At 42.1% G+C, this 21,168-nt stretch overlaps 1 protein-coding gene across 1 annotated transcript in view; it reads right to left on the bottom strand.

Annotated features, from left to right (window-relative positions):
• Window positions 1–21,168, bottom strand: part of DISC1 (DISC1 scaffold protein) — a 2,387,713-nt gene that overhangs the window by 1,576,682 nt on the left and 789,863 nt on the right. The gene's annotated exons all lie outside the window — the stretch shown is intronic.

Raw genomic sequence — 21,168 nt, forward strand, 5'->3', positions numbered from 1 at the left:
ACCCAAGTTGATAGCAATCTCTCATTTGACAACCACGTGGCCAAAGTGGTTAGAAAAACATTTTATATAGCCCACCTAATCATGAAGGGATTCACATCTAGATCAGGGGAGGTCATCGTACCTCTTTACTCATCCATCATCAGGCCCATATTTGAGTACAATGCCCCTTTTGGGATGTACCTTACCAGACACCTGCAGCAACTGGAAAGACCCCAAAAGTACCTCACCAAGAGGATCAAAGGGCTCAAACAGATGCCATATGCTGCCCGGTTAAAGAAACTCCAGCTCTACTCAGTGGCATACCACCTGCTCAGAGGCGATCTGTGCCTGACGTATAAAGCCATGTCCAACCCAGAATTAATGGACATGCTGCACCTCAGAAAATCCAAATCCCATCGAGCTACGCTCGAGAGACTTGAACCTCAGCACTGAAATAAATAGGACATGCTGGAGGGACAGATTCATAACCCAGAGGCTCCCTTCACTCTGGAATAAAATCCCAGTCCAGGTTAGGCAGAGTCCCACATTGACTCTCTTCAAGAGGAATCTTGATGAGTGGATGGGAGATCATAGGTTTACCCCGGCTATCACTTCTGTGTCACTGTTAGACAGAGGCACAGTATACTAACCTCAAAAAAAGGCATAGCAAAATTAATTTAAAATGGGTGGCGAAAGCCAAACACACTCTGGCTAGGCTTATAAATGCCCTAGGGCAGATAGCCTAGTATGAACCTATGAACCTATGAACCTATGAACCAACCACCTGTATGTCCTCTCTCACCACATCCATAAACCTTATCTTAGGCCTTCCTCTTTTCCTCTTACCTGGCAGCTCCATCCTTAGCATCCTTTTCTCAATATACCCAACATCCCTCCTCAGTACATGCACAAACCAATGCAATCTCACCTCTCTGGCTTTGTCTCCAAACTGTCCAACCTGAGCTGACCCTCTAATATACTGATTCATAATCCTGTGCATCCTCGTCACACCCAGTGCAAATTTTAACATCTTTAACTCTGCCATGTCCAGCTCTGACTCTTGCCTTTTTGTTAATCCCACAATCTCCAACCCATATAATATAGCTGGTCTCACTACCCTCTTGTAGACCATCACTTTCACTCTTACTGTTGCCCATCTATCACAAATCACTCCTGACACTCTTCTCCACCCATTCCACCCTGCCTGTACTCTCTTCTTCACCTCTTTTCCACACTCACAATTACTCTGAACTGTTGATCCCAAGAACTTAAACTCATCCACCTTCACCACCTCTACTTCCTGCATCCTCACCATTCCTCTATCCTCCCTCTCATTCAGACACATATATTCTGTCTTAGTCCTGTTGACCTTCATTCCTCTCCTCTGTAGAGCACATTTCTACCTCTCCATGGTCTCCTCATTAAAATGACTTAAAAAGAAAAAGTCATGGGCATTCAGAATCACCATATAGCTGAAACACCTGATGTTCACAAGGGTCATTTGCATATATCCCATCTGCCTCTGATACAAGAGGTTAGAGAGGTTATTCAGTGGAAATTCTAGCTTGGCTGGAGTTTTCATTTAGTTTTTACTGATTGGATTTTCTGTGTGACCTTCTCACTCTTTGTTTTAGTTTGTTAGTTGGGATATTTTGCAGTCACGCTAATGGTAATGGACATCAGCTGGGTATAACAGCCCTGTGTTTCTTATGCTTAGTTTAACACTCTGGTTGTGCTACCCTGATGAGTTCATAACAAGGCCAAAATATGCATACCCACAGCTAGTGGGGTTTGGCTTTATTGGTCTGAAATTGTCCGTTAAAAGACTTAAAAAGAAAAAAGTCATGGTCATTCAGAATCACCATATAGCTGAAACATCTGATGTTCATAAGGGTCATTTACATATAACCCATCTGCCTTTGATACAAGAGGTTTGAGAGGTCATTGAGTGGAAGTTCTAGCATACCTGATAAAACCAGAAAAAGACATTTCAATGTTGCGGACCATTCTGAGACAGTTTCAAGTCTTTTCAGTATACAAAATTAATGAAGATAAAACAAAGGCAATAGCTATAATCTATGCACCTGCACACAAATTGCTTCAGCAATACCCATATTCATGGGGACATGACAAAATGAAGTACTTAGGAATATAGATTAAAAAGGATTCTGTTATGGCAGCTAAGGATATGTGGGGAGAGACTAAACAAAAGATAATACAAAAACTGAGAAATTGGAAGTTCTGTTTTTTATATATATATATATATATATATATATATATATATATATATAGCAAGATACAAGCAGTCAAAATATTTTAGCCCCTTTAATTTGATACACAGGTCAAGCATATTTTTATCAAGCAGAGGAGAAACTGTGGATAGTAATTAATAAAGAGTTGAAGGATTTTATCTGGGAAAGGAAGACAGCAAGAGTCAAGTGGGATATGTAGATGCGTGAATGGGCGTTCCTTCGTTGAAGGTTGTGCGTTAGGTCCGGCAAGCCAGTACGTAAAAATCTACTGCCAATCATTAGCGGACCGGAGTTCCGCTGTGGCGACCTCTAACCAGGAAAAGCCGGAAGACACAAACAAACTTAAATATGCTACTGATACATGCAACCCCATATACACAGCAGAAGGAGGCAATTATGGGTATGTTGTGAGTGCTGAGAAGAGCTCTCTTGGCTAATATAAGAAACTGAATCAACACTGGTTTCATGAACTTTATTCATGCTCTGACTTAGGAATGGGGGTCAATTCCAATCAAGGTATGTAAAACAGCTATGTATTTGGAGAAATTATAAGGGCAGGATGTTCCTCAGGATGAAACTACACTTCCTTCCAATGGGAGTTTCAGCACTGTCCCTGAATTATTTTATACATATTCAAGTTTTTTCACAGAGACAGAAAGCTGTGAGAAGTTGCCCTTTACACCTAGGATGTGCAATGTCAGATAAGCTACTACGTAAAACAGCTGTGTGATTTTGTGAACATTGACCAGCTAGGTATCTCCACTGCTTCATGGAAAGAAGGTTTTGGAGTTGTTAAGCAGATACCTTTCAGGCTGACGATTATTTAGTCCAGTTGCAGAGAAAGCAATCAACAGGTTATGTTGAGACTTTAAGAGCAGGGTAATTAATGTATTTGCATTGCTAAACAAAATAATGGAATGTTGTATTTGTGCTTTGCTGATGGTATCAAATCTCTGTCACCTTTCCACCAAACCACACAGATCCAGATTTATGAAATCTGGCAAAAACATTTGCCATTCTTTTAGACATTATTAACATGAACACTTTGTAATCATGATTCAAAACTGAAACTGCTCTATATGAGACAATCCAAAGATTCATTTCCTTCTTTTGATAGTACTGCCAGCACAACAGCATTTTTTTTCCAGAAAAATGGCACTTATCTATCACTTAAAACATTGTTGAACAATGCCTTCCAAATCTTTCATAGCTTCTTACCTCCTAACTTTCACATGTCTACAAACATGGCATCACATCCTGGAAATTTTCCAGATGATTAATAACATACCTTGCTTTATTTCTTCCCTGTCTATCCCCTACATTGGTTGTTCAGTCTCCTTTTCACCTTTCCATTTTCTGCTTACCTTAACTTCCCAGGTTCCCACCTTTATATAGATTTTCGTAAAGTCTCCTACATAATCTTCTCAGGGTCTCTAGCTATTCTCCTTGTCTTGGGGTCCCTGATTTTAAATATAGGTATTTCTACTTTCTGTTGCTTAAGTCACTGGGCTTACAATTGTTATGCTCTTGGACTACTATCAAATGAGTGCTCACTGTAAGGCTCCTCTACTCAGGAATGTTGTCCAAGGTTTCGTTTATTCTTTTCCTTTAGCAGCATGCATTTGCTCCCCTATTTCTTTTGTAAGTTCCCTTCCTTATTTTGTATCAACTTGATTTTGCTGGCCTATCTATCCCTCCAAAAAGACTTAGGACATCATCTGTTATCTAGTCACCACTGCCTTTTTTCAGTAAATAACTAGGGAAATGCCAGTGTTTCTCTTTTATCTTTCTTGACTGTATCCTGAAGCTTTTCACTATGATCAGACCGGTGTATGACATTTCAGTGGAATGTCATAACATCAGACCATGAATGATCAAATGCAAATGATCATCAAAATATCTAAACAACATAAGAAAAGAAAATAAGAAGTTATGTACACCAACAAATTCAATCACACAGACACTTACCAAGCCCCCCCAACTCTCTCCTCATAGCTCATCTTAAAATTCGTAGCATCAATAACAAAATAGCTCACCTGCATGCCCTTATTGATGTTTATTCCTTTGACATCCTCTGTCTGTCTGAAACATGGCTTAATCCATCAATACAAGACAGTGCAGTTCTACCCCCTGGCTATAATATCATAAGACGTGACCGTAACACTAAAAAAGGAGGAGGTGTAGCCATACTTTATAAGAATGGATTACAAGTTACCTTGTTAGACTCCAAACCTCCTCTTTGCAACAATGCAGAAATTCTTCTAACTAAGGTTCAGCTTAACAAAAGCAAAGCCATATATCTATCATGTCTATCTTCCCCAGGCAATAACATCAACACATTAGAGGCTATCCTCAGCTGGCTCTCAAGTAACTACCCCAAGAAACCATTATACTTGGAGATTTTAACATTAACTGGAACTCCTGTATATCTGAGCAGCCTTCTACTCATATCAACTTATATGGTTTTACCCAAACTATAACATCCCCAACCCGCACCAATAAAACTAACAACAAAACTAGTACCCTTGACTGGATACTCACTAATACCCCCAACTAAACTATAAAACAGGCACCCTCCTGAGGACATAAGTGATCACTTGCTTACCTATTTAATCAGAACAAAACTGTCATCCTAAACTCTGCCATCTGTAGAACTAATCGCACTACCAAAAATTTTAACCCTGCTCACTTTCAAGCTGAACTAGTCACCTGTGACTGGTCACCCTGAAATACCTCCCAATAGATAATGCTGTGAAATACTTTAACTCTAAATTTCTAACCATTTTAGACAGCCATGCCCCATTACGCAGTTAGAATTAGAACCAAACCGGCACCATGGCTCACCAAAACGACCAAACAAAAAATCCTCCAAAGAAATAAACAATGGGCCAAATGGCTCAACAAAAGCTCCTCAGACCACCTGCAATTCAGACAGCTAAGAAATGAAACAAAAAAGCCATATTAGCCGATAAAAGAAACTACTACTACCAACTACAACAAACCAACCAAAATAATCCCCAAAAATTCTGGCGAGGTATCAATAACCTCCTACACCCTGGATGCTCAAGTACTCCCTCTCCCTCTGGCTCTGATCAAAACAATCCCATCCAAATAGCAGACTCATTTAATACTTTTCACTGAAACCATACAATCCCTAGCCAACCAGCTATCCCCTAGCATCCCAGGCTCTGCCACAACCTTTACCAATAATTCTCATCAATTTCATTTTCAGCCAGTGCCCACTTCACTTATCTGTAACCTCATACAGAAACTTAAACCCACTTCTCTCTGCTGATAAATTACCTGCAGAATACCTGCAAAAAGCTGCTAAAGTCATAGCCTACCCCATATCCATCCTCATTAACAGAACTATTTCTGAAGGATCTATTCCCCTAATCTGGAAAGTCTCTCACATAATCCCCTGCATAAGGGCGGTAACTCCAAAGAGTTGTCCAGTTATAGGCCCATAGATATTCTATCGCCTTTGGCAAAATAATGGAGAAATGTATACACATACAACTGTTAACCTACCTACTCGATCACAATTTATTAGCACCCTGTCAACATGGCTTTAGACCATTTCATAGCACCACCTCTGCTCTCTTATCCTTCACTAACCATATTAACAGCAATCGTAATATTGATACTCTGTCCTCAGCTGTTTTTATTGATCTGTCCAAAGCATTTGACATGGTGAATCACCACCTCCTTATAGACACACTCAAAAACCTGTCATTGGACAACCATACTATACAGTGGTTCCAATCATACCTACATAACAGGCAACAGGCTGTACTATGGGAAAATACTTTATCTTCCCATGTCCCAGTCACTCTAGGGGTCCCAAGGATCTATATTAGGCCCATTACTCTTCTCCATCTTTACAAATGACCTTCATTCTGTAATTCCTCAAGCTGACTGTATCCAATACGCTGACGACTCCACACTCATATGCGCTGCTGCTTCTCAATCAGAACTTCAGTCACTAACCCAAATGTCCTTTAGTACAGTTGAAAACTGGCTCCTACAAAGACGTCTTATCCTTAACCCCAAAAAACAAAAATGCTACTATTTACCCCCACCCGCAGAACCTCCCCACTTAACTTTACTATTACTTCAAATGATGGAACTATAATATCTCCAGAACCAACCACCAAACTACTCGCTGTACTAATAGATAACAACTTGTCCTTTGAACCTCACATTAATAACACCATAAAAATAGTAAACAAGAAACTAGGTTCCCTCTATAGAATAAAACCCTTTCTTACACCTCCAGCCAGGGTTACTATTGCTCGTACCCACCTCATCTCTACCTTGCTCTATGCCTCCCCTATCTGTACCAAAATATGTAGAAGTAATCTGAGTAAACTTACATCCTCCTACAACAATATTGCCAGATTTGCAGCTGGGTCCTCCTATAGAACTCATCACTGTATCAATCTGAATCAGTTAGGATGGTTAGAGCTGCCAAATTTAATACTTTTCAATCAATTAATAGTAGCCCATAAGATCCTGTATTTACCTCAAAATACACCCATACTTACATCCCTAGTCATCCCCTATAATAACCTCAAGACCTTACGCTCAGCTAATAACCTACTTGTACAAATATCAAAATCCAACAACTTAGCTGGTGACACCTTGTTCTCCAATACAGTAGGTAAAGCCTGGAACATCCTCCCAAGCCAGCTAACCTCAATATCCTCTGTCAGCTTATTTAAAAGCAAGCTTAAACCCTACCTCAAATCACACTGGCTATGCCCTAGTGTTAACCCAGACTAAGTACCTAACTATTAACTAGGCAACCACAATTCCTAGACTATCATGATCTTGTGTTGTCTCACTAATTTTAGTGAGCTTAACCTTCCTTAGGATTTTTCTCATGTAAATAAGTATATACAGTGGAATGATCAAACACCTTCATATAGTATCACAACCTATGTGTTAAATAACACTAGAAATCCATCCTTGTTTGCTGTTCTTCTATACTCTATTGATCTCTAGTGTTTTTCTATCTTAGGTTTTGTGAGACCTCAGTTTCTCTTATCATAAATTACTAGGTGTATCTAATTTTGTAATATGTTATAAAGATTTGTACTACACCATTTCTAATACAAATGTATTAGTCTTATTCATCTATTCTTAGATAAATTTTTCCTTTTTCCTACTGAAATATAAAATATATAATCTTAGGCTTGTACTATAATTGTTAAAACTTATGTACCAAATTATACTGTTATTGTCTTTGTCTTGACCTTTTATGTTGTTGTAATTTGTGGAGCTTTTCTCCCCGGGCCTCCACTGAAAATGGACATATATCCAGCTGGACTAGCCCGGTCAACAAATGTAAAATAAAAAAAAAAAAAATGTACTCACTATAACGTTCCATGCTTGTTGTCCACCTCGCCTTCATTCTATGCTGGTCGGGTTCGGAACCGAGCATCGGTTCTGACTCTGCCTAATTCAAAAGCTCGAGAGCTTCCACTGGCTTGAGGCTATGCCCTATCCCATGATGCTCAGGGAAGATTACCCAGATCTTGTTTGCAAGAGAAAGCATAAACATTGTGTAACAATGAATCAACTTGTGTAGAGAAGACCCAGAAGGGAATCAGAGACTGCATAATCCAATTAAAACAGAATTATTCACCTGATCCTCCAGGAGCAAAGGAGGCTGGGACGCAAGAATGAAGGTGAAATGGCCAACAAACATGGAACATTATGGTGAGTACATAACTTCTTAATGTTATGTTGTCCTATCTCACCTTCATTCTATGCTGGTTGAGACAGCGTCCCTAGCACCTTCTTTCTTGGGTGGCTCAAGGGAATAAACTCTTCAGAACAGTGGACCCAAAGGAAGCCCAGTTCCAGGAGGCGACATCAACTTTGTAATGAGTGATAAATGTATGAGGTCTTACCCAAGTGGCTGCTGCACAAATAGAATCCAAAGGGAGTCTGGCCTGGAAGGCAGGGGAAGTTACAATAGCTCTTGTGGAATGGCCCTTCACTTTGCCTGGTAATTGTCTGTTTTGAGTGCTATAAGTGAAGGAAATACAATCTGTGAGCCATTTCGACAGTGTCACTTTTGAGACTGGCAATCCTTTCTTTTTATCCAAAAAGGACAAAAAAAATTGGCCTGACTTTCTGAAATCTTTAGTTCTATACATGTAGAAACGTAAAACGTAAGGGTCTACCTGAAAACGCCGAAAGTGCACAACGCCAACGACGAGAACACCGACACCGGAAAATCGACAACTGAGAAGACCGACAGTTGAGAATCCCGACATGTTAAGGTAAGTGTGTGATAGGGATGGACGTTAGGGTCAGGGTGTGGGTAAGGTAAGTGTGTGATAGTGACGGACGTTAGGGTAGGGTGCAGGTCAGGTAAGTGTGCGATAGTGACGGACTTTAGGTTTAGGGGCAGGTTAAGTGAGTTAGGGTTAGGGTGCGGGTAAGGTAAGTGTGTGATAGTGACGGACCTTAGGGTTAGGGTTTGGGTTAAAGTTAGTGCATAGATAGTTGTGTATGTAAGGTTTAGTGTAAGTTTGTAAGGTTTTTGGTGTGCTTGTGTTGTGTGTGTGTTTTTTGGGAAAGGTATTTGTTTTGTTGATTGCCGGGATTTTGGTTTGTCGGGCATGTGAAGTTTCGTGTTTTTGAGCTTTCTTTTTTTGTCGTTTTTTTCGTATCGGTTATTTCGTTGTTGGTGTTTTGACGTGTCGGTGTTATCAGGTAGACCCAACTGCCTATGTGTGTAGTCTATATTCTGCATAGTTTAGGAAGAACACAGGTAATTCAATAGATTGCTATAGATTGGTCTCTGAGGATACCTTAGGTAGAAAGGAATGATTAGTACATAAGGAGACTCTGTCTCTGTGAAAAACTATGTAAGGAGAGCGTACAGACAGAACTTGGATTTCAGATACTCATCTGGTGGAGGTAATGGCCACCAAGAAAAGTGTCTTCCATGACAAAAACTTTATGTCACATGATGATGATGATGCAGGTTCAAAGCGAGGCAAAGTTAAGGAGGAGAGAACAAAATTTAGATCCCATGGAGCTGGAGGCTCTCGAACTAGAGGTCTTAGCAGGAAAGTCCCTTTTAGAAAGGCCTTACAGAGTTTGTGTGACATGATTTCCGCCCCATTTCCCCAATATGAAAGTTGGATATAGTGGCTAGCTGAATTCTAATTGTAGCTGCTGCCACACCCTCATTAAAAAGTTTAGTGAGAAATTCTAGCACTGCTGTGATGGGATCCATATTGTTTTGGAGGCCCAGTGTGAAAATGTTTTACATTTGCTAGAGTATAGTTTTCTGGTAGAAGGCCTATGAGAAGAAATCAAAATATGTCTAAATGCCGGGGAGATGTCATGGAGCCTGGCTATTTGTGGAACTGGAGCAGCCACGCTGTCAACTTTAGGGTGTGGCTCAATGGATGGAACGTCCCCGACAAATGGGTCAGAAAGTCTGGAACTGGGTCCAGGATCCACGGTTCCTCCTGGAGATGGGTCCACAGAAAGGGAAACCAAATTTGCCGAGGCCAGTATGGAGCATTGAGAATCAATGTGCTTCTCAAAGTATTGGCTTTCTGAAGAACTTTTGGTATCAAGGGAAGGGGAGAAGGTGTAAAGTAGTCCCAGGGGCCAATCGTGTATGAGCATATCCCTTGGTGACCTCCCCGGAGGGGGAATCAGGGCAAAGTAGCTGTGGCATTTGGCGTTCATGGATGTGGCAAAATGGTTGCAGCACAGCTGGCCCCATTTGCAGAAAATCTCTTCCACAACCTCTTGTTTTAGGGACCACTCATGAGGCATCAGAATGGCTCTGCTGAGTTTGTCCTCTATCATGTTGAATTTCCCTGGGATGTGCATTGCTGTCAGAAATCATTGAGAAGTGACAGCCCATTGCCATATTCTTTGTGCCTCTCAACATAAAGGTAGACTTTGGTTCCTCCTTGATTGTTTATGTACCAAACTACTGATATGTTGTCTGTCTGAATTGCAATAGTTCCTATCAGGAGACAGTCCTGGAATGCTTGCAACGCATAGAGCACCACTCTCATCCCTAGGACATTGATATGCAAGTGGTTCTCATGTTCCTGCCAGATGCCTTGGACAGTCTTTCACAGATAATGCCCCCCCACCCTATCTATGAAGCGTCTGTGTTCAGTTTGGCTATTGGTTGTGGAAAAACAAACGGATGGCCCGTGGTCAACTGAGTCATTTGAAGCCACCACCGTAGGTCCTTTTTGCATGACTGTGATAATGATCTTGTGTGATAGTGCTAGATCTTGCATGGACCACTGGGAGAAAAGTAGCCATTGAAGGACTCTCATGGCAAATGCACTAGAGGTACTAAAATGATTGCAGCTGCCATTGTCCCCAGAACTTGCGAGACAGTCTTTGCCTGTACTTTTCTTTTGGATAACAAGCTCTTGATTTGATAGTGTAGGGACTGAATCCTTTCAGGGGTAAGTTTGGCCAAAATTTCCTGTGAATGTAACTCTGCACCTAAGAATATAAGGCACTATGAAGGCAACAAGGCAGATTTTTTGAAATTTATTGTAATGCCTAGCTTGGCACAAAGATGAAAGGTTTCGTCCCTTGCTTGAACTAGTAGATACTTGGTGGTGGCGGTTAGGAGTCAGTCGTCTAGGTATGGAAACACATGGAATCCCAGGCACCTCAAGTGAGCCGTAACCACTGCCATGCATTTGATGAACACTCTGGGGGCTGTAGTGAGACCAAAGAGCAGGGCTCGAAACTGGTAATGACTGGCTCCCAGCCAAAAGCGTAAGTGTTTCCTGGATCGCCTGTCCATTTTTATATGGGTAGTACGCATCCTGGAGATCTATTGAGCACATCCAATCATCATTCTCCAGAAAGGGAAATAGTGACTGCAGTATCACCATCCAGAATTTTGATTTTGTGATGGACTTGTTTAATCTGCTGAGATCCAAAATGGGTCTCCAGTCTCCTGTCTTTTTTGGGACTAAAAAGAACCTTGAGTAAGTTCTGGATCCAATCTGGTCTGCAGGGACATTTTGGATGACTCTTTTTTCTAGCAACTTCTGTACCTCTAATGTTGCATAGTCCCTTTGACTGGGTGGAATATCTGGGATGGATTGTTTCTCCAAAGGGGAAGTGGAAAATGGTATGTAATAACCTCTGGATATGATCGTTTGTATCCATTCATCTTGTGTGATTTCTAGCCAGGTGTCTGGGTACAATGATAAGCATCCCCCGACTGCCTTCAGAGACAGGCAGGTGGGTCTCCACTTGAAAGTGCTGAAAGAGCTTTCCAAGGAAATAATCCCTGTCAACCTGGTTCTGCGGAACCCCCCTGCTGTGAGCTCAACATTTTCCATTGTTACTTCCCCCTCTTCCCCTGGGGGAAGTGTCACCACCTGCATCGGGAAACACTCTTTGGGACTTGCAGAACCAGACCCCCCCCCAACCTTTGGGATAAGGTCTAGTGGGGACAGAAAAAAAGACTCCTACGGCAGGCAGAGTTTTTCCATCCTGTTCACACCTGGTCAAGGTCTCTTTAACTTTGGGCCCAAACAATGACTATCCATGAAAAGGGGCATTAGTGAAGGAAGACTTGAAGGGTTCAGCAAAGTTACATAGATGCATCCAGGAATGTCTCCTTAAGGAAATTCCTGTACCTGCTGCCCTGCTCAATCCATCGGCTGCATATTAAATCAGTCGCACGGAGGAATTAACCACGGAGGTTAGGGTGGAGAGCTGAGAGGAAACTTTATCCGAAACCCCAGCAGCTACAGTACCCTGAAGAGTAACTCCTAGCTCTTTCAGGAGATCCCTTTGTAGACTCAGTGATTGAAGCATAAATGCTGCTAAAGAAAAAGTATGCTTTCCATATCTGTCCATTGTCCAAGACTCTTTATGCGGTGGATGAACACACAAGGACATTTCTGACAATTCCTTCTTGGTGGCCGCCACCACCACTATAGCATCTACTGGGACACCTTTGGTTAGAAATTCTTTTTCTGTGGGTGCTGTAATGAATTTGTCAGGCCTCCTCGGAACAGGCTCCATTGTATCTGGAGAGCCCCATGCCTTCCGAGCAATAATATTCATGAATTGATCAAAAGGTGGAGACACCCAAGAGGTGGTATGTAAGACCCAAAAGCTTCCAGGTATACCGATTTTTCCTCAGAAGGATTGGTGGGCTTCCAGCCACCCCTCTGTTTAAGAATCTCCAGGATGTCTGCAAAGGAGACATCTTCAGACGGGGACCATGGGGACCCTTCCGAATCATCCAGGTCAGTCTCTGAGGTGATAGACTCATCCGGGGAGTCTATGTGCTTCCTCTTGCACAATCTCTTCTGAGGGACCTCCTCAGATGGGTATTCTGGAGAAGTTTTGGAAGAGATATTCACGTTCACAGGGCCTTCCTGGGGCTTAGGGTCTCTGCGCTTGCGAGGGAGTGATGGTCCTGAGAAAGATAGAGGCGCTTTTGGGGGAGGAGTACTCGAACCCAAGAGTTGAGCCATCAGAGGTGACAGTACTCTCTCCATCAGCTCAAAAGTCCCCTCACCCCACTCCAAGGAGGTCCCCAGCTTTGAAGAACTGAAATACCAACCCTGAAGCAGACTGGTTGGCTCCAAAGCTGATGTAGGAGTTGAGCCGGACAGGAGAATGTTGGCTCCTAGACTGCTCAGATTCTGACAGAACAGAGGTAGTCAGAGCAGATGTCGGAACCGACGATACTGTTGGAGGTCTCGGTTCCAACATTTCTACTACTATCGGGCCCAAGTCCCCTGGCTCTGATTGGGTCAGTGGAGATCTCAAAGATGGAGTAACCAGCTCCACAACTAGGGACCGTCTCCTAACTTGAAACTCTGTCAGTTCCATAAATGCAGATGGAGCTGAAGAGGTAGACTTTTCAGAGCCAAGAGCCCTTGGTTCCGAACTAGGTGATTTAGCCAAATTTTTTTAGGCGGCTCTGAGGCCAGAGCCGAGGCAACAGTAATTTTCCCGACTTCTCTGATTTTGAGGAAGAAGAAGGGGATCCTGAAGAAGGTTTGGAACTCTGAGACCCTTCCAAAGCCTCTGAAAAGGGAATCTTCAATAACCCTCTAACAATAAGCTTGTTCTTGCATTCAAGGAGTACTCTGCTGCTGAAAGCATGGCAAAAGTCCCAAGATTTTTGCAAATGGAGGGCACCCAGGCAATAAACACAACTGGTGTGCCCATCAGAAAGAGACATTTTCTGGCTGCATTTGTCACATTTCTTCAACCCATACTGTTTGGGTTCTTTCTGGTCCTTAGACTAGCAACAAGAAAGGCAAAACCAATATGAAAAGTCCAAAAAAAGAAAATTTTTTTAAACTTTGCTACTTCACAACGTAATATATCTAAGACTGAAAACCAGCAATTCCATACACTAGGCAGGTCAATCCAAAAAAAAAAAAAAATATATATATATATATATATATATAAAACTACAGCTTCAACCTAGAAGCTACCAAAGGAAACTTAAGCAATATCAAGAAAAAACACCACACAAAAGTAGTCTACGAATAGAAAGAAACCTTTACAAAAAAAAATATTGCTAAGTCTTGAACAATGCACAACAACTACCCATAAATTTAGACAGACTCTCCTCGTGACTACAGAGGGAAAACACAAACAAGAAGGTAGGGGAGCGGCCCTCTAAGTTAAAAGGGCCACTAGGAGCCCTCTAACTTAAATGAGCTACCTAAAAGGGAAGGGAAAGCTCTCTAATTAAAATGAGCTTGGGGCGGGGAATAGGGAACTAAGATGAGAAAACAGGTAGGCCTGACGAAAAAAGGATGACAGCCAACAACAGCAAAGGCAGGGAGAAACACAGATACTTAAACAATTAACTAACTAATGCCTAACAAGGTTTCAGCTATAAAATTTTTAACGATTACTGCTGAAAATATAATATGAAGAAAAAACTTAGCCAAGAGCCAGTCAGAAGTCACCCGATCTGCTTGAACGGCAAACAAGATCTGGGTAATCTTCCCTAAGCATCATGGGATAGGGCATAGCCTCGACCCAGTGGAAGCTTTCGAGCTTTTGAATTAGGTTGAGTCAGAACCGATGCTTGGTTCCGAATCCAACCAGCATAGAATGAAGGAGAGATAGGACAACAACATCATCTATTTTTTTTTTTTTTGCATGGGACAAACCTCCTGGCACAACACACGCCCTCGGATAAATATATGTCTGTGTGTGTGTGTGTGTGTGTGTGTGTGTGTGTGTGTGTGTGTGTGTGTGTGTGTGTGCAAACCATCTCTGTGATTATGCTACAGCAGGGAAAAAGCACATTCCCCACTCCCCACTTTACCTTGATCTTGCTCAAGAAAAGCCAGTTCACTTCATTCAGCTGATTTTTGATCATCTACATACCTTCCTTACTTCAGTAAAATAACTTTGCTGAAATGTCTCTGTCCCGATCAGACACAGTTATCAGATAAGGCTCGAGCCAGTCCATCAAATAAACAAGCTCCTGTGATATGCAATTTCTGTCCAGTCCTTCTCAGTTGCTATTTATTGGGAAAAAGAATGTGAATTTTGTCTGATCCCCCTCATATTTCAAACACATCTTTCACGCCAAGTACTTTCTTTTATTTCTTTAAAAATCTTCAGTTTGCATTAAGTATCCCCCTCTAGGGGGATACTAATAGGAAGGAACTCCTTTACATTTCATCTCAGCATGGCCCCAAATTGGGATATTAAGCCTCTACAGCTGTAGGGGTGACACCATTTTATAAGTGTATGAGAATGCTTGCGTGTCCAGTAAATAGAATGTCTCCCTTTGGTATGCTTGGGTAGGGCCCCTATAGACCATGCCACTACCCAGGGAGAGTCTACATTCATAAGGCACTCCTAGAATTGTCTCTACATGGATATTACAGCTTTCTACTTTAATGCAACCGTACATAGACGATCATCAGGTGACCCTTAATTGGTTACTTAGAAAGCAGCACTTTTTGGCTTATATATACTTTAAAAGCCAACCCAACAATACATGCATTAATGCCAACTCTCACATTGACCCAAATTTGCAGATGCTGAAACAGCTTTCTTTTAAGTATTGTCAATTCAGAAATGTTATGTGTGTACTGAGAACTTTTGTTGGAGATGGTACTTTGTATGTAATATGGTTGTTTCTCTTCTTGTGCTTGTCACTTGTGATTCAGTTCTAAGGATCCCTGAAATATCTTTCTTAATACAAACCATATTTCAATCATCTCTGAAGAACAAAATTCCTTGTGAAAATGTATTGCTTCCCAAATTCTCCTAAAAGTCTAACTTATTTGTTTTAGGAGGAATATAGATACACCATAAAGTAATCTTCTTTTCCATCTAATACCCTCTAACACAACATATCTTCCATACTTACCTCTTTTCTCTATCACTATTGATATCCCTCTCCCCTGACATATTATTAAACTGCTTTGTCCTTGGTATTCTGTAGAATATCTTCCCTGAATTCCCTTCTTTGACAAAATGGCATGCTCTGACCAGTCTGAATGTGTTTTCTGGAACACTGCTACGTGCATCCTACATTTCTTTATAAAGTGTTTTTCTGATGTTATGTTACTATATGCATTGCATTCTGTGATGAGTCAAGTGCTACAGTGCATTTTCCTGTTTATCCTTCCTTACATATAGGTTCATAGGTTGATACTAGGCTATCTGCCCTAGGGCATTTATAAGCCTAGCCAGAGTATGTTTGGCTTTCGCCACCCTTTTAGATTAGTTGACTGTGCCTCTGTATAGTAGGTCACAGAAGGTAGTCCTTTTAAGGTTTGTTTACTGTACCTCTGTCAAGCAGCGACACAGAAGAGATCCCAGGGGTAAATCTACGATCTCCCATCCATTCGTCAAGATTTCTCTTGAAGAGGGTCAGTGAGGGGCTCTGCCTGACATGGATTGGGATTTTGTTCCAGAGTGAGAGGAGTCTCTGGGATATGAATCTGTCCCTCCAGTACGTCCTATTTATTTCTGTGCTGAGGTTCAGGTCCCTGGAGCGTGTAGCTCTAAGGGATTTAGATTTCCTGAGGTGAAGCATGTCCATTAATTCTTGGTTGGACATGACTTTATACGTCAGACACAGATCGCCTCTGAGTAGGCGGTATGCAACTGAGTAGACCTGGAGTTTCTTTAGCCGAACTGCATAGGGCATCTGTTTGAGCCCCTTGATGCTCTTGGAGAGATACTTTTGGGGTCTTTCCAGTTGCTGAAGGTGTCGGGTAAGGTACATTCCAAATGGGGCATTGTACTCAATTATGGGCCTGATAAGTGATGAGTAGAGGGGCACAATGACCTCTCTTGATCTAGATGTGAACCCTTTCATGATAAGGTGGGCTATATAGAAGGTCTTTCTAACCACTTTGGCAATGTGATTGTCAAAGGAGAGATTGCTATCTACTTGGGTCCCCAAGTCCCTAATTACTTCTTCCGTACTTAATGGATTACCACCTATGTGGTAATTTGTGGGCACTTTGTTTTTCCCAAAGGGGATGACTATGCACTTTTTGGCATTTAGCTTTAGGCCATGGCTCTAGCACCAGTTATCCGTCTCTGTGAGACCCTTTTGGAGGATGCTTGTGTCAGTCGGAGAGTCGATTATAGCACCCAGTTTGCAGTCATCTGCGAACTTGGTCAGCCATAGTCTACCCGTGTTAGCCTGTACCTCGGAGAAATATATACCAAACAAGAGAGGTCCCAGGACTGAGCCTTGTGGGACACGACTTGTAACTGGTTTAGAGTCTGACATGGCACCTGCTATTCTGACCATATGGGTTCTATCCCTGAGCCAGTTTGCAACCCATCTTGTGACATAGGGGTTGATATTTAAGCTGGTGAACTTATTTATGATGCCCGAGTGGGGTATTGTGTCAAAGGTCTTTGCGGGGTCCAGGTAGGCTGTGTGGACTACCTTCCCTTCATCTATGGCTTTGGTAACTGTTTCAAAGAAGTCGACCAGGTTCAAGAGGCAAGATCTACCCTTAACAAAGCCGAATTGGTTAGAATCCAGTGTCTGGAGGTTCCCAATGTCTTTGTTTATGATTTCCATGATGATACGTTCCATAGCTTTGCAGACCAGGCTAGTCAGGCTTATAGGGTGATAGTTTCTGGGGTCTGTTGTGGCACCACCTTTGTGGAGTTGGACCACTGTTGCTGTACGCCATTCCTTGGGAACATATCCTGTAGTAAGGCTGAGATTGAACAGTGACTTTATATGAGGGTTTAGTATTTCTTGGAGCTCGTATAAGACGCAGCCCGAGACACCATCTGGTCCCATTGATGCTGTGTTTTTAGCTTTGGAGAGGGCAGCTCTCACTTGTGCATCTGTGATCTCAGGAAGGCTACACTCTGTTGGGATAGACATTTGCTCTTTTGGGGGAAGGGGAGTTTGCACTGAACCTTTCTGCCAGGATGTTGGCAATGTCTGTGGGTTCAGTGAATTTTTTGTCATTTTGCACTAACTCAGAGCATATCTGGGAGTTGCCTCCCAAGTTTCTGACATAACTAAAGAAGGCCTTGTGATTATCTTTAGTGTCTTGTGCAATTTTTCTTTCAAAACTGGCCTTAAAAGATTTTATGAGGGATCATAGTTTCTTGCTAGTACTGATCAGTGACGCCTTCCCTTTTTGGTATTTTGCTCTGTCATGTAGTAGCTTTGTCCTTCTGTTGTATAGCTTATTTATGGCCGGGATCCACCAGACAGGTCTCCTGCCTTTGGAGGAGTGAGTCTTGGTTTTATCTGGGATAGCATGCTCCATGCATTCCTGTAGGTGTCCATAGAATGCTTTTGTAAAGGATTCTGCATTTTGGGCCGTATTGTCCACTGGCCTGGGGGCTTTGAAGGATTCCACCTCAGTTTTGAGAAGTGTGAAGTTTGCTTTTGAGAAGTTCTTCACCGTGGTTTCCTTGGCTAGGGGTGGGGACGGAATATCAATGTCCAGTGAGATTTGTTTATGGTCTGATCTTACCAATGAGGAGTATACCTCTGGTGTTGAACATAGAGACCCCATGTTGGTGATGACCAGATCCAGTATGTTTTCCCCTCTTGTGGGAGTGTTGACCAGTTGTTCCATAGCATTTGAGTTTATAAATTCTAGGAACCGTTGGGCAAGGGTGTTTGGGCTTGAGTAGTTTTCCCAATCGATGTTTGGGTAGTTGAAGTCACCCAATATAATAGTGTTTGGAGAGACCTTCATATTCTCCAGTGTTCTCAGGAAAGCCGAGTGAGGTTCCTGTGTTTGGGAGGGTGGTCTGTAGCAGGCTACAAACTGAAAGGCAGTTTTGCCCACTGTTAGTTTCACATGGATGGTCTCCGAAGCTTCGTGCAGTGCCACTAGCCTGGAGGTGTGGGTATCTTTGATAAATATGGCTACTCCCCCTCCTTTTGTGGTTCAGTCTGAGTTTTGGGGATGGAAAGCATGGTATGAAGTATAGCCTGGTAGTGCTGGGGTGCTCTCGGGAGCCTTGAACCAGGTTTCTGTTACTGCACAGATATCGATATTCTCCATACTGAGGAGAGTCTCGAGTGCGTGCATCTTCAGGTTTAAACTTCTGGCGTTGAGCAGCATTACCCTTAGTTTTTTTTTCTTTGTGTTGTCTATGGGGGTGGATTTGTCTTTTGAGCCTTGCCTAAAAAAGGCACTATGGGGGAGGCAAGAGCCTTAGCCAGTATTCAAAAACACAGCGGTGACAGGTGCAAGCCGTCCATAGCAAAGCAACGTGGCTTCTCGAGCATGTCAACCCAGGCTGACAGACACTGGATCCCCTTTGAATGACGCCAATACTTTAGCCAATTGTTAAAATTGATCACTTTGTCTTTATACTGTGGCATCATTCTTGGTGAGGGTAAGATGCCACTCAAGGTCAGGGTCATACCGGCCTGGGCTACATGATCAAAGAGCTCCTGTACATCTTTTTTCATGTAGTCCAGGGAGGTACGTCTCAGGTCATTCACACCAGCATGGATAATGACGGAGTCATACTTGTACTTGCTTTGGAGTGACCCGAGTGCTTGTGTTATGTGGCAGATCCTGGCACCCGACAGGCAGCTTACAGTGACCTTCTCCTTGTTCAGCCTGGTGACTGGGACGTCAGTGTGTCTGACAATAGAGTCACCGATTACAAGTGTATTAGGTGTGTTGTTTAGCCTTAAGGGCTGTGACTATGTGGCACACTGACTTTGTGAGCTATGTGCTACGTGGATATTGTTTCGTGGTAGGTGTTGCTTGGATGTCTGCTTTGGAGGTCTCTGCTGCTTAGGCAGATTTTTATTTAGAGCCTCCGAGTATGTTTTTGTGTGTTTATGTGTTTGGTTTGCTGATGCGATAGGTCTATGTGAGACTAGATTTGTGGTGTGTGTGGTTACCTTCTCCTCCTGACAGGCTGTGCCAGTACTGGGTTGAGAGAGCTTAGCCTCCAATTTGGCTATATAGTTGCATCTCTCACATATATTTGAGCTTGTTGGGAGGAGGAGAGGGTGGTCTGTATACATAAGGCAGTTGTAACATTGCCTCAAGATTCCTAGATTCACCAGCTGGACTGGAGAGTAAACTCGAAATTGACCTTTGGACATGCCTGAATAATATAGGGAACTACTTATTGACTGATCAGAAAGAACCAATACGGAGCAAGTGCTTTGAAGGAGTATAAGAGGATGTAGTGCTTTAGTTTGTGTTTACCTATGAGATTACTTATACGAGCAAGTGCAGGGCTTTAGAATGAGAATAGAGTGCTTAATTTGAGATTTAGAGCAGTTCTAAGGGAAAAAGTGAAGAGGAGACTTTGTGGAGGCAGGAATAATTTAAGCATGTTTAAGCGGTGCTGCCCGAAGCTGCTCTGTGCGCAAGACCGCGCTAAAAGGGGTTGCAGGATTTTAAGAGATAGAGATCAAGGAGTTTAGAATTGATCCAAAATGGCCAATAAAACTACAGCTTCTAGGCAGTAACCACTCCTACAGGGACAGGCAGGCTGTTCAGTGTTAACCACTGCCACTGGTGAACACAGAGACTCCCCTTTAGTCCAAGCAAGCACTGGCCTCCAAGAAACTTACAAACAGTTCAGAACAGCAAATCTGTAACTGAACTTTCTTAAATTAAAGAAAGTGGGAAAAAAGCAAGATTTTTTTTTTCTTTTTTCTTTTAGTTTAAAGGTAGCAGAGATACACAAGTAGCAAAATAATCACAACAGTGCAATAAATGACCCCACACTTGAGTGCTAGGCCAAAGTCAGGTAAAATGCAGTTTTAAGAGAAAGAAAATGATTTTAAATTAAGTGCAACACAGGAAATGCAGTAAACAGGCTCTAGATGTGTTCTAAATACTGTTTCTAATACAGATATAAACTTTAGCAAGCTGGAAAACACCGAAAAGTAGGCGGCAAAGCAGTAATTCTTAACAAAAAAGCAGAAGAAAATACTTAAAATCTCAAAAGTGGCTCCTTTCTCCTCTCAGCGTTTTCTCCCCTTGATAGGTGCTTCAGCAACAACTAACAAGCCTGGAAAGACATCTGAGTTGTTTTTAAATAAAAAGCTTTGTAAGCCACAGTTCAAAGAAAGTTAGTATTTTCTACTGTGATGTTACCTTGGTGTAATGCATGTTGCATCCACAGACTTTAACTAAGGCACCTTCATGCATGAGCAGTGGTGTGCCCATTAAATCAAGTCATAAGTCAAGTCAAAGTAAACTTTATTGTCATTCAAATCTACACCACAGTGTAACTAAATGAAATTGCATTGATTTGTTCCCATTGCAAGGACATACATACTGAAAAATATTATAGTAACAGTAATTTGACATCACAAAAGCATAACATATAAATAGAAACAGATAGAACAACATATAGATATTTCATAGTGTATATTGCACTTTCTTGAATTTCACATATAAGGGTACAGGTGTAGGACAGAGAGTTA

Source organism: Protopterus annectens, chromosome 1.part1, assembly GCF_019279795.1.
Source record: "Protopterus annectens isolate FY-2018-M chromosome 1.part1, PAN1.0, whole genome shotgun sequence".
NCBI classification, from domain to species: Eukaryota; Metazoa; Chordata; order Ceratodontiformes; family Protopteridae; genus Protopterus; species Protopterus annectens.